Source organism: Astatotilapia calliptera, chromosome 8, assembly GCF_900246225.1.
Source record: "Astatotilapia calliptera chromosome 8, fAstCal1.2, whole genome shotgun sequence".
In the NCBI taxonomy this organism is placed as follows: domain Eukaryota; kingdom Metazoa; phylum Chordata; class Actinopteri; order Cichliformes; family Cichlidae; genus Astatotilapia; species Astatotilapia calliptera.
Window position 1 is genome coordinate 3,654,973 of NC_039309.1, and position 11,398 is coordinate 3,666,370.

The window sequence follows — 11,398 nt, forward strand, 5'->3', positions numbered from 1 at the left end:
AAACCAAACTCTAAATTATTTTGCTGTTTTATTTCATTTGTTTCATATGAAACTCTGGTGGTCTGAATCTGTGCTTTGAATACTGAAGTTGGTATAAGGGAAAAACCCTAAACGGTGGTGTTGACTGCTCAACACTTGTGGGTTTTGATTTGAAATTAAAATGAACACTAGATATATCTTTTAGATATATTTTAATCAATGGGCAATAGTGGTTTACAGGAGTGGGTGAGTGGGAGGATTATAAGGTTCAAAAATGAATAAGAAAGTGTTTACATGTTTACATGTGCAACTTCTGCAGTTCCTCTGCTGTCTCCAAACGCGAGCCAGTCCTCACAGACTTTACAGCAGAAGGAAAGATGTTTACAGCTTGATACATGAAACCTTTTTTTGTTTTCTGGGGGTAAGGTCTACCTTTATAACAACTGCATCATGGGAGACGTTTTCTATAACTTGTACTTTTACATTTTTTTAAGACTCAAAGTTTGGAGAGTGGCTGGCTTTTGACACGTGTACCAACACATGTATCCACTACATGATTATTTCTGACTCCAAGAAACTAAAATGCAAGAGCAACACCGAATAGCAGTCAAAATTCAACGTGAATCTTTCAGCCCCTGCTGCTAGTATCAAGAAAGCTCATGTCTCCCATTTCATGCACACAAATAAATCACATTTATGCTCATATTTTATGGCATAGGTATCGTCTTTGGTTTGATCCATTAGCCATGGCTGTGTGTAAGTAATTATGAGAATTAAGTAGGTAAAGTCAGTAGCGGCTGCGCACCCTGCAGGTGCAGTCTAATCACTATGAATTTCCATTCGAGGGGTAATTATTTGACCTCTAGTAATTTTCCACACTTTTTTCGAGAGCTAAAAAGCTTCACATGTTCCCAGATATTAAAGGATATATATTTATGCTACTTTTATAGATTAAACAGGCATTCATTCTGATGAGTCTGATTCTGTCTTTACCTTGTATATCAGCAGCACTGTGGTGTTGGGATTAACACTGATTACTATACAAATGCAATCATATTAAAAACTGTATAAATGTTGCACCTCTTTAAAATGTTATTTTTTGTATTGTTCCACTAAGGTCACAGGAAGCTGTGAGGGCTGCTGTGTGCATTGCTCCAGTGTCAACCTATTGGTTCTCTCAAGGTTATTTCCTGAGAATGCCGAGAGCTTTTGCAAACTCCCAGAATTTGCAATTCCAGGTTTTTTCTTTTGTCATTGGAATGTTCTTACTTTCTAGGAACAGGGATATCTCACTGGTTGAGCTCATACAGATCAAGACCACACTGGCTTTATTCTGTTTAAGAAGATATTGTGTTACTCCACAGTTTTTGTGTGTGTGCCACAGAGTATGTGCTCTGTAGGAAGACTACTTCCCTTTCCTCTCCCAACCCTAAACTGCGCACATGCATATGAAACCCACGGGTTACACACTCCTCCCACCTTATGCAACACAGTAATTAGGATTTGGGTTCTTTTCTCCTGCACTCTGAAGCTGAGCTCCTTTCTCTCAGAGAGGATCCAAAGTACTTTTGTCCACATTCTCAGGCATTTAAGGTAGGTTACAACACTTTCTATCCTTCACAGTAACAGTTAAACTATTATAAATGCTTACTCAGCACTTCCGAAATAAACTCAGAAGACTTAGTTGTTTTTTCTTCAGCAGCTGGCATTCAGAAAAGAAACTGAATACAAGGGCATGTTTCTTCCTCTTTGGTGTTTTTAGCTTGTTAGAAAATCCCTGCTAAATGTAGATGACGAGATTAGAGACTGCAGGCATTACTCAGGACATACATACACCCCCTGAACTTTGATTTGTTGCAACATTTCATGTTACACAGTGAGGTTAGCCTGTGTGTGATCTCGTTATGGCAAAGTGATCCTTGAGGGAGCTCCTATAGCAGAAACTACTCCAAAAAGCTCTGAGTTTGTTGCAAGTATTATGTGTGCCTGGACAGATTCAGTCAAAGTAACAAAGTCCAAACTAAACAATATGCAGTGATGCATCTTTCTAGGTATGATGTCATGATCCAATCCAGTCAGAGTTCAAAGAGGTGTGGGTGTTACTTAACCTCTGTTAAATGTAGCAATAAATAGAGCACAGGTTGGGCATTTAGTGGTTTTTAGTATGGTTTAATTTACAAATGATAGCTGCAGAAAACAACAGGAAATGTGGCTTAAAGAAGAATTAAAATGCTATATTACACAGAACTGTATATTTAGAGTTAATGCACACAGTGTGCATTTATGAGCAGAATGTGACAAACCATTATTTTAATAACCAGAGAAGATCTTGTGGGGGCATCTGCCTCCACAATGATGTCAGCCACATACCTCTAAGATTCTGCGACTTTATGTTACACGATTGTTGCAGACACAAAGTCACTGCACAGAAAGAGAAACAGACATATATTAATCAACTGCTCGAGTTTTAAAGTGATTCAACACATACGCAGAGTAAAAAGCTCCACTGATCTCTGACATCTGGCAAAAATTCTTCTCTTGTTGTTGTTGGTCGCTCAGACAGTGATGTTATTAAACTGTTCCAAGTCATTTTAAATGCAGTGTTTTGAATACACGCAGTGTGAGCTCACCAGTGGCACACTATAGGTGCTTTGTACATTGAATACAACCTTTGAAGTATAGTATGGTCATTTAATAACAAATAGACCACCATTATGATGACAGGGACCTCCAGGCGCAAAACCAGTAATCATCAGTTGTCCATGGATGTTGTTTTTGGACTAAATAATGTTATGATTTGGCCCTGTTTGGCCAAAGTCAAGCTTTTTGGAGCTGTCTGAAGTACATGCTACCGGAAAAAAAACACAAAAACAAAACAAATAAAACTTTAGACAGCTTTGGCAGACAGCTCACAACCTCAGAAAGTCGGCTGAAATGTTCAAGGTGAAATGAGATCTTTTCAAGTTGTGGAAAAGACATTTAGAAAAGAAGACACGTTTACATAGAAACCAATTGATTATTGATTGGGTTATCTCTGAAGAGACGTATTTCACTTTACAAATATCGTTTCCATTTAGTTTTTTAAATGAGTTGTTGCTGGATGTGACTGTGTCATTGCATTATTACACTATCAATGTTCTGTAAGGAGTGACACACTATATATCCTACATTAAGTGTTGTGGAAGATTTTCCACACTGTAATCCCTAACAGTTGTCCTAGCTCATAACTAATAAGCTCATAACACTCAAATGTCGTTTTGTAGTTGAGCAAACTATAAAGTATTGAGCTCTGTTGGCTTTTATGCAGCTTTAATTGAATAGGGCTCAATATTTTTTAGCTAATTTTTTTGGAAAGCTCAAAAAGTTTAAGAAGCTTAGTTTAGTGACGTTCTGGTGGGTGGAGTCTTGTCGCTCCCTCAGGAAAGCTGAGTCAGCCATCTTGAATTTACCTTGATGCGGGGAAGATTTGGCCAGCCCGTGTGGATTAAGAGTCCCCAACTTCAACCCACCACCTTATTTTTTTTCATCAACTGCCCTAAATTTGGTAAGTCTACGTGTTTTTGTTTTGTTTAAAGTTAATGTAGATAAACATTCTTTTTTAATTTTTTACTGGAAATATATTCGTACTTTGTGCACAGTGAATGTTTGTTATAAATGAATTCGAATCCAAGTAATTGTAATTTTAGAAGTTTTCGAATGTGACAAATACGTAATGTTATTTCAAATTAGAATGGTGTAACGTTTTGGCGGTTTTCCGTGGGGGACAACATTTCCCATAATGCATTGTATTCTTGCCCGGGAAGTTGACGGTTGGCAGTTCTAGCTCCATGCGTTTGAACTTTCTACTAAAACTTTCTACTGTCCGTTTCTACCGGTTGTCGTATTCGCCGGTAATGCACGTGCGTATTGTGAGTATACTTATTTCAATAAGTGTCCGTGTTACACAGTCAGTAGTTTACGCTGTTGAGCTGTGTGTGTGTGTGCTAGCATGAAGCGAACAATAATAAACAACGTGAGTGTGTTATCATTATGGTAATTAGACACGTTTGTATTTTTTCGTAGTCTCAAATGTGTGGTTGTGAGATAATCTCGAAATCCTTTTAACAGTTTAGAGGGGTATTCCACTAAGCGAGCTCTACAAGTCAAGGCTTGCGGAAAAATGCATCGCCTGATTCAGCCTAACATTATACACTGGTCGAACTCGGTGCTACGAACGACGTTCAGCTAAATTGTTCACGCTAATTCGACAAGGCTCAACCAGACTGAGGCGCCTCCTTGACACCTTTAAGCCAGACCCTATCGATCTTTGCTAGATAAATTGAAATGAAATGAAAATAAAGAGCCGCGTTCTGCTCCCAGGCTAAGAAAGAATCATTGATGCAGACTGTGCGGATCACAAATACTCCCTAACCTGTAAGGCTGGGGTGTCCAAACTTTTTTCACTGAGGGCCACTTACTAGAAATTAGGTAAATACCCTTAACTTTAGTGTATTAAAGATCACAAAATCACTTAAAAGTGGTCGAATATGTTATATTGTTGAATATAATTAAAGACAAAACTGCCTTCATCACAGCTTTCCATAAATGGATCTTTATCGATTCATTCAGAAAAAGCTTTGGTATCCTATTTTCAGAACAGCAGCCTCAGATTTCTTCTTAGACAGAAGATTTACAGCACAGAGAAAAAAACAATAAAGGGGAAAATAGGACGGGTAAATTTCAAGTTTGTTATTTAAGTTATTAAGCTTAGCAACACACCTATCAACATTAGTTCGAAACGGTTAACATTTACAGACTGAACTGGACTTAATAACAGGAGTGCATATAATCTTAGTAAATTATTGTGGTGAGAATCAGCTGCGCTGGGTATGTAAATCGGGCCATCCAGCTGCGATGCTGATTCGAAGTCACTCGTGCCAAAAATCCGGACAAATGTCACTTGATCAAGGAGCAGATCTGCATCAGATGAGATCAGCTGACTACATGCGTGTGTGCTGTGCAAAAAATGTTTTTGAACATTAATAAGTCATCTTTGTGCACATATTGTTTACAGATATCAGACTGCAAAGAGCTACAGAGAGTCAACATTTCACCAGTTGTCAGTGGGTGAGTTTTATAATTTGTCCTAATTTAAATAAAAAATAAATACAAAGAAATTAGAGAATTTTGCCCTGAATTAAAAATTCAAATTTTTTAGATTTTTTTGGGTTACCCTTCTAGATTGACAAGTTTAGCCCGTTACACAAAAAGTTTGGACACCCCTGATCTATAACAATGACAATCAGAACATGGCTATCCAACACTTTGTTTTTACTCTGCATTTGTGTAAATACTATTCTAATAGATATTGTATGTTCATCTAGGAACAGCATGATGTAAATACAAGACGGGCCCTCGTCCTTCGTGCACTTCCTGTGTACCTGCGTGAAGATGCCTCCACGTTATTCAGGACTTGTGATGTAAGTGTACTGGCCTCAGCATCAACCCCTTTGCCTAGCTGTTCAGTCAAACATATGACATCACTCAGAACTCAAGGAGAACCAGGGTGTATATCAGGAAGGAGGTTCAACACAGTCCTCATTTGACTTGTTTTCTCCCATATATCAACTATTGTTGAATAAGATTGTTACGCATAAACCAGAAAACATGAAAATAGTTGAAAGATTATTAAACAAAAACAAATCCACAGATAAAAACTATCTCCCTTTTAAAATTCAAGTGTTCTATTTTTTTGGAGGTGCCATGTTGTGGTCAGAGAAATGTTTGGTAAATAACAAAAACAAATATCTTGGCATATATTTATTGAAAACATTTAAAACCAAACCCAAATTAAGATTATTGTAATGCATCATGATGTATCGCAATATCAAATTAAATCGTTGACATTATAATCCTAAAAGAAACGTGTGACTTCTGAAGATTCACACCTCTAATCAGTAGCATGATTTGTGTCCTTGTGGGGCTGAACTCATTCTTATATTATTTTTGTTTTGCAGTCAGCAGATGGTCCAGACCTCACTGACACTCCTGTGGCTCTGCTGACAGTTGTCACGGATGACTCTACTGATTCGGCCCTCTTCAGTCCCGAAAGCATCTGCATTGTCGTTGAGGATGAAATACTTGTGAATGGTCCCACAAATCTGGCTGAGTCATTTCTCCTGCTCTTTGGGTACATCTATGCACTAGACCTACAATACCCAAAGAAACCTGAGCTTACATTCACATTTATCCAGAAGGTTGTGATGTGCCTTGAGGACAACAAACCACTGAAAGGGCATCTACTGATGCTGAAGAATGATTTGTTCAATGAGTGAATCACTCAGAATTGACTACTTGTTGAGCTGAGTATTGAGGAAGCTTTTTTTGTTTGTTTTTTTCCTAATCATTTGCCTCTTCTACCTCACATTTAAGATGAATGACTGTTCAGTTCATGCACTATTCATGTTTAATGTTCTGTTGCCTAACACGTAAATGCACTGCCTTGATGTTTGTTCCCTATAAGTACAGCAGTGGAAACAGTACTGTTTGTTTTTATGTATTTTTAAAAAAGAAAGTGAGCTGCAGCTGTCAAGGTACAGTAAGTGTTAAATGCCTCAATGTTCTAATAGCTGCAATTGCTGTTAATACTGAAAATGTTATTGAATTTTAGAATTGAGATGGAGACCCTTGGAGTCTTTTTCTCTTGTTTTATTTATGAAGCACTTTTTTATGAGTGAGCTCTGTTGTTTGTGCCTTTTTAAAAGCACATTGTGTTTAATAAAAAGTTGTTAAATTGTTAGTATGTGTAATTTCATGTTTTCTAACACTTTTAGCTGATTATAATTTACTGGGCAGTTTAGAATTATTTGTAAGTGTATTTTACACCGTATTTTAAAAATATTGAAGATTTTAAGGGTTATTTCCCATATTATAAGTTAGAAGATATGAAAAAGTTTGAGTTTATTTCCCACATCGTATGAGTTGCAATATCTAAAATATTTTGAGTGTATTTCCCACCTTAATTAAGTTGAAAAATATTGAACATTTTGAGTTTATTACTCCCTAATTATAAGTTGAGGAATATCAACATTTATGAGTTAACATTGAGGTAATTTAAGGCAACTGCAACTATAATTTTTATTTTAGTTAAACTTAAAACTTTTAAAAACACAACTAAAAAATTGTTGTGTAATCTGTTACACAACAATTTTTGAGTTCTGTGAACTTATTAGGTTTTACAGTGCACTGATACTGTGCAGATCTTCCAGATGACTCAAAATGTGCATAAAACACCAACTGTAGTGGAAAGTCACTGTGTGCACTAGTTAGATGCATTATACTCTTATAGCTTTGCCAACATTTTATTTTGGCCCAGGGCAAAAACAGCCATGGACTGATTGACACACACCAAGAAAGTGGCATATTTAGACACAATGGCTCTTCTCTGTCTTGCTTATACAGAGCCTTCGGTCCTTTTTTGTGTTTCTTGAGTAATAGTTTATTGTGTTTGTCTTTGCCAAGACACAAGTACAGTATTGGGTCTCTAATAGACACTTGGAAACACCTCCCCCTGTATTTAACTGCTGGATTTCCTCACTGAGAGGCCACCAGCAGTTCAGGTCAACAACAGCACATCAAGCAGGGATGTCTGCTGAGTCGTCTTCTCTTCACTCTGCTGACCCACAACCATACCCCACACTACAGCAATAACCTCTTTATTAGATTTGCAGGTTTATTTATGGTTTATTTATATTTATTTTTGGCGTTCAGTCAAATTAACAAAGTCCAAACTAAACAATATGCAGTGATGCAACTTTATAGGGATATTGTCAAAGTTTGGCACACATACATACATTATTGTGCACATCCTGAAATTGTACATATATTTATTCTCATAATTCTCACATTCCTGCTCTTATAATTGGCTTGTTTCTTACATTTCTTTGTTTTGCACACCACTGTTGCTTGTGAAGCTTGCAGAAAAGAATCTCACTCACATGTGCTGTACCAGTGATGTGACGTGACAATAAAAGTGATTTGATTTGATTTGATGATACAACTATGGTGGGTTTCAACAGCAAAAATGATGAGACATACTACAGAAGTGAGGTATCTCAATTAGTATGTGGTGCAGTGAAAACAATCTAGACAAGTGACAGCCCTAGTACCCATCATGTGCACCTTCTACTGAGGCATGATTGAGAGCATCTTCACCAGCTGCATCTCTGTGTGGTTTGAAGACTCAACCACCTTGAGCCACAGAATATAGTAAATGGAGCAGGGAAGCTATCTGGGGCCTCAATCTTCTCCCTCCCTCTACAAAACTGTTAGTATTGCGGGTGATCCCACAAACCCCTCACACAGCTTTTTTAGTCTCGTGACCCCAGAGAAAAGTTCTGGGTGGTTCCACCAGGTTTCATCAGCCAGGCTGTCGTGATAGTGAACTTCCTCCCTCACCTCTTTACCCACTCAGAGTTATCTGCTCTCAAAAAGATGCTCCATGTCTTAGCCTTTACTTTACATGAAGGACTTTCATTCTGATGTTTCCTCACTTGCAATAATTGATGGAGGCTTTTAATAAATCATTGATACTTTATATTTTTACATAAAGAAATGCAATAGCGTATATACCTTTAAGAATTCTTGTAAGCCTCAAATGTATTTGTGCATAGAAAGCAATAATAGAATCTAGGCTTTAATGTATCTTGTGTAATTCATTTTAATATGCTGAGACCTAATATGTAATTTCGAATCTGTATCTGTATGCACACTGTGGATCAGGAGGATATGACATTTGATTTCTGTGTATGTCCTGAACATAGAGCAGAACTCACAATTAAGTTGACTTTGACTTGAAGTATTTAACCTTCATACATGGATGCATTCATTCATATCAGGTCATGACACAGTGCATGCCTGTCTTACCATTATATGGTAATACATATCTTACCATTATATTCAAAACTTTTGCAACAGTATTAGATGCTGAGAGACAATTGTTCGCCCAAGACCTACAAAATCCATGTAAAGACATGGTATTGTCTGCCAGGACATTGTGATTAGAGTCCTGTGGGGGTTTTTTTGTTTTGAACTAGTATTTGTTTTTCTTCTCTTTTTATTTTTTACCTTTATTTTTGCACACCTGCCAGGTTTAGGCAATTTTAACTACCTGCTTAGAAATAAGAAAGCTATCTAAGTAGCACCATTCAAAAAGACAACCCTTTCAACTCAATCAATAATTCTGTAATCTGGTGGGTCCTGCAACTTAAATAAGTTTGCCAGTTGGAAGAAATTCAAGATGTCATTTATGCATCACTTGTACAATCATACTTGCAACATTGACTGTGAACTTAACAGTTAAATTATAATTGTTCTATGGTTTTCCTCAGACTTGATCCATGGGGAGCATTCCAGGAGTTTCTCTGTTTCTTCTGGGCGTGACTTTGTCACTACTTCCAAGTCCTGTCCAGGGTGGAAAGATTCTGGTGTTCCCTGTTGATGGCAGCCATTGGGTGAACATGAACCTGCTGATCCAGAGCCTCCACGCCAAAGGCCATGAAGTCACTGTGGTCCGCACAGCCACTAGCTGGTATGTCAAAGAAGAGGCACCACATTACAGCTCCATCACTGTCACCTTACCAGAGGCTGTCTGCATAGAGGAGCAGGACTTCTATGTAGCTTTCCTGGTCAAGATACTGGAAATCAAAAAACAAGGGGCATCTTTGATGGCCTTCATAAAGTTCTACTGGGAAATGATAGGTTCATTATCAAAAATCCACCAACAAGCTAGTCTGTTAGGTGTAGAAATATTTGAGAACAAGACTCTAATGTCGAAGATACGTGACTCTAATTTTGACCTGGTTCTTATGGACCCTGGACTTCCTGTTGGAGTTATAGTGGCCCACAAACTAAAGCTTCCAGTTGTTTTTAACATCAGATGGATCACCAGTGGGGAAGGTCATTTTGTGGTTGCTCCATCACCAACGTCATATGTCCCAACTTCTGGAAATGCCATATCTGACAAGATGACCTTTTTTGAAAGAGTCAAAAACACATTCCACTACTTCCTCAACACCTGCATTGACAAGTTTATAGTGTGTCCTCCCTATGATAGAATGGTAGAAAAGTACTTAGGCCCAGATGTGAACTTCTATCAGCTTCTTCAAGGAGTAGACCTGTGGCTCATGAGAGTGGACTTTGTCTTCGAATTCCCCAGGCCTACCATGCCGAACATTGTCTACATTGGAGGATTTCAGTGTAAGCCTGCTGAGGCCTTACCTTCAGAGTTGGAGGAGTTTGTTGAAAGTTCAGGAGAACACGGCTTCATCCTGATGTCTCTGGGGACGCTGGTGAATGGTTTGCCAATAGAAATAACTTCAGAAATCGCAGCTGCCTTTGCTCAGCTTCCTCAAAAGGTCGTATGGAGGCATGCTGGTGAATGCCCCAACAATGTGGGGAACAATACCCTTCTGGTGAAATGGATGCCCCAAAACGACTTGCTGGGTCACCCAAAGATAAAAGCCTTTGTGGCTCATGGTGGCACCAATGGGATCTATGAGTCCATGTACCATGGTGTGCCAATTATTGGCATTCCCCTGCTGTTTGACCAGTTTGAAAACATTTTGCGAATGGAAGTTCGAGGAGCTGCTAAAATGGTGGATGTAACAAAAGTCACCCAGCAGAATTTCCTCAAAGTCCTACAAGAAGTTCTTAACAATCCCTCCTACAGAAACAACATGAAGCATCTGTCTGCTCTCCACCGAGACAGACCAATGCATCCTCTGGATGCTGCAGTTTACTGGATTGAGTTTGTTATGAGGCACAAAGGAGCTGCACATTTACGCACCGAGTCTTATAAGATGCCCTGGTATGTGTATCATTCTGTGGATGTTATAAGCTTTTTGTTGGTCATCTTGTTTATGCTGACAGCCTGTGTAGTGGCAGTCATACGATTCACGTGGCTTCGAATGTGCAGGAGGAGGAAACCAAAGCAAGAGTGACTCCTCGAATGAAGATGGATCCAATTAAAATGTTATATTGATATTCTAGTCAAAGGAGCTTGCAAAGAAAAGTGTCTGGACTTCTTTACGTTACCTTCTTTACGTTTTCAAGTAACTTAAAGAAGTCCAGACGCTTTTCTTTGCAAGCTTCTTTGACTACGATGACCTGGATGACTGAGAACCTTCACAGACATATTGATATTCTAGATTTTTCTTGTCTTTACCCAATCATATGAAAAGACCAAATCTTACTTGAGATTTCTCCTGGGTTAGTCGTTCTTTACTGCTGCTCAGCCTAAAAGGAACAAATAATGAACAAAGCCAGCCCGGACATTCTGTTGCAGTTATATCTCTTGGCTTTCCTGGGAACACCTTGATGTTTTCCTGGACAAACTGGAGGAGGTAGCTAGGAAGATGGAGGTCTGGGCTTCTCTGCTTAG

General features: G+C 38.4%; 1 pseudogene; it reads left to right on the forward strand.

Annotated features, from left to right (window-relative positions):
* Positions 1-1,450: 1,450 nt before the first annotated feature.
* Positions 1,451-11,044, forward strand: LOC113028017 (UDP-glucuronosyltransferase 2B31 pseudogene; annotated as a pseudogene).
* The last annotated feature ends 354 nt before the right edge of the window (positions 11,045-11,398 follow it).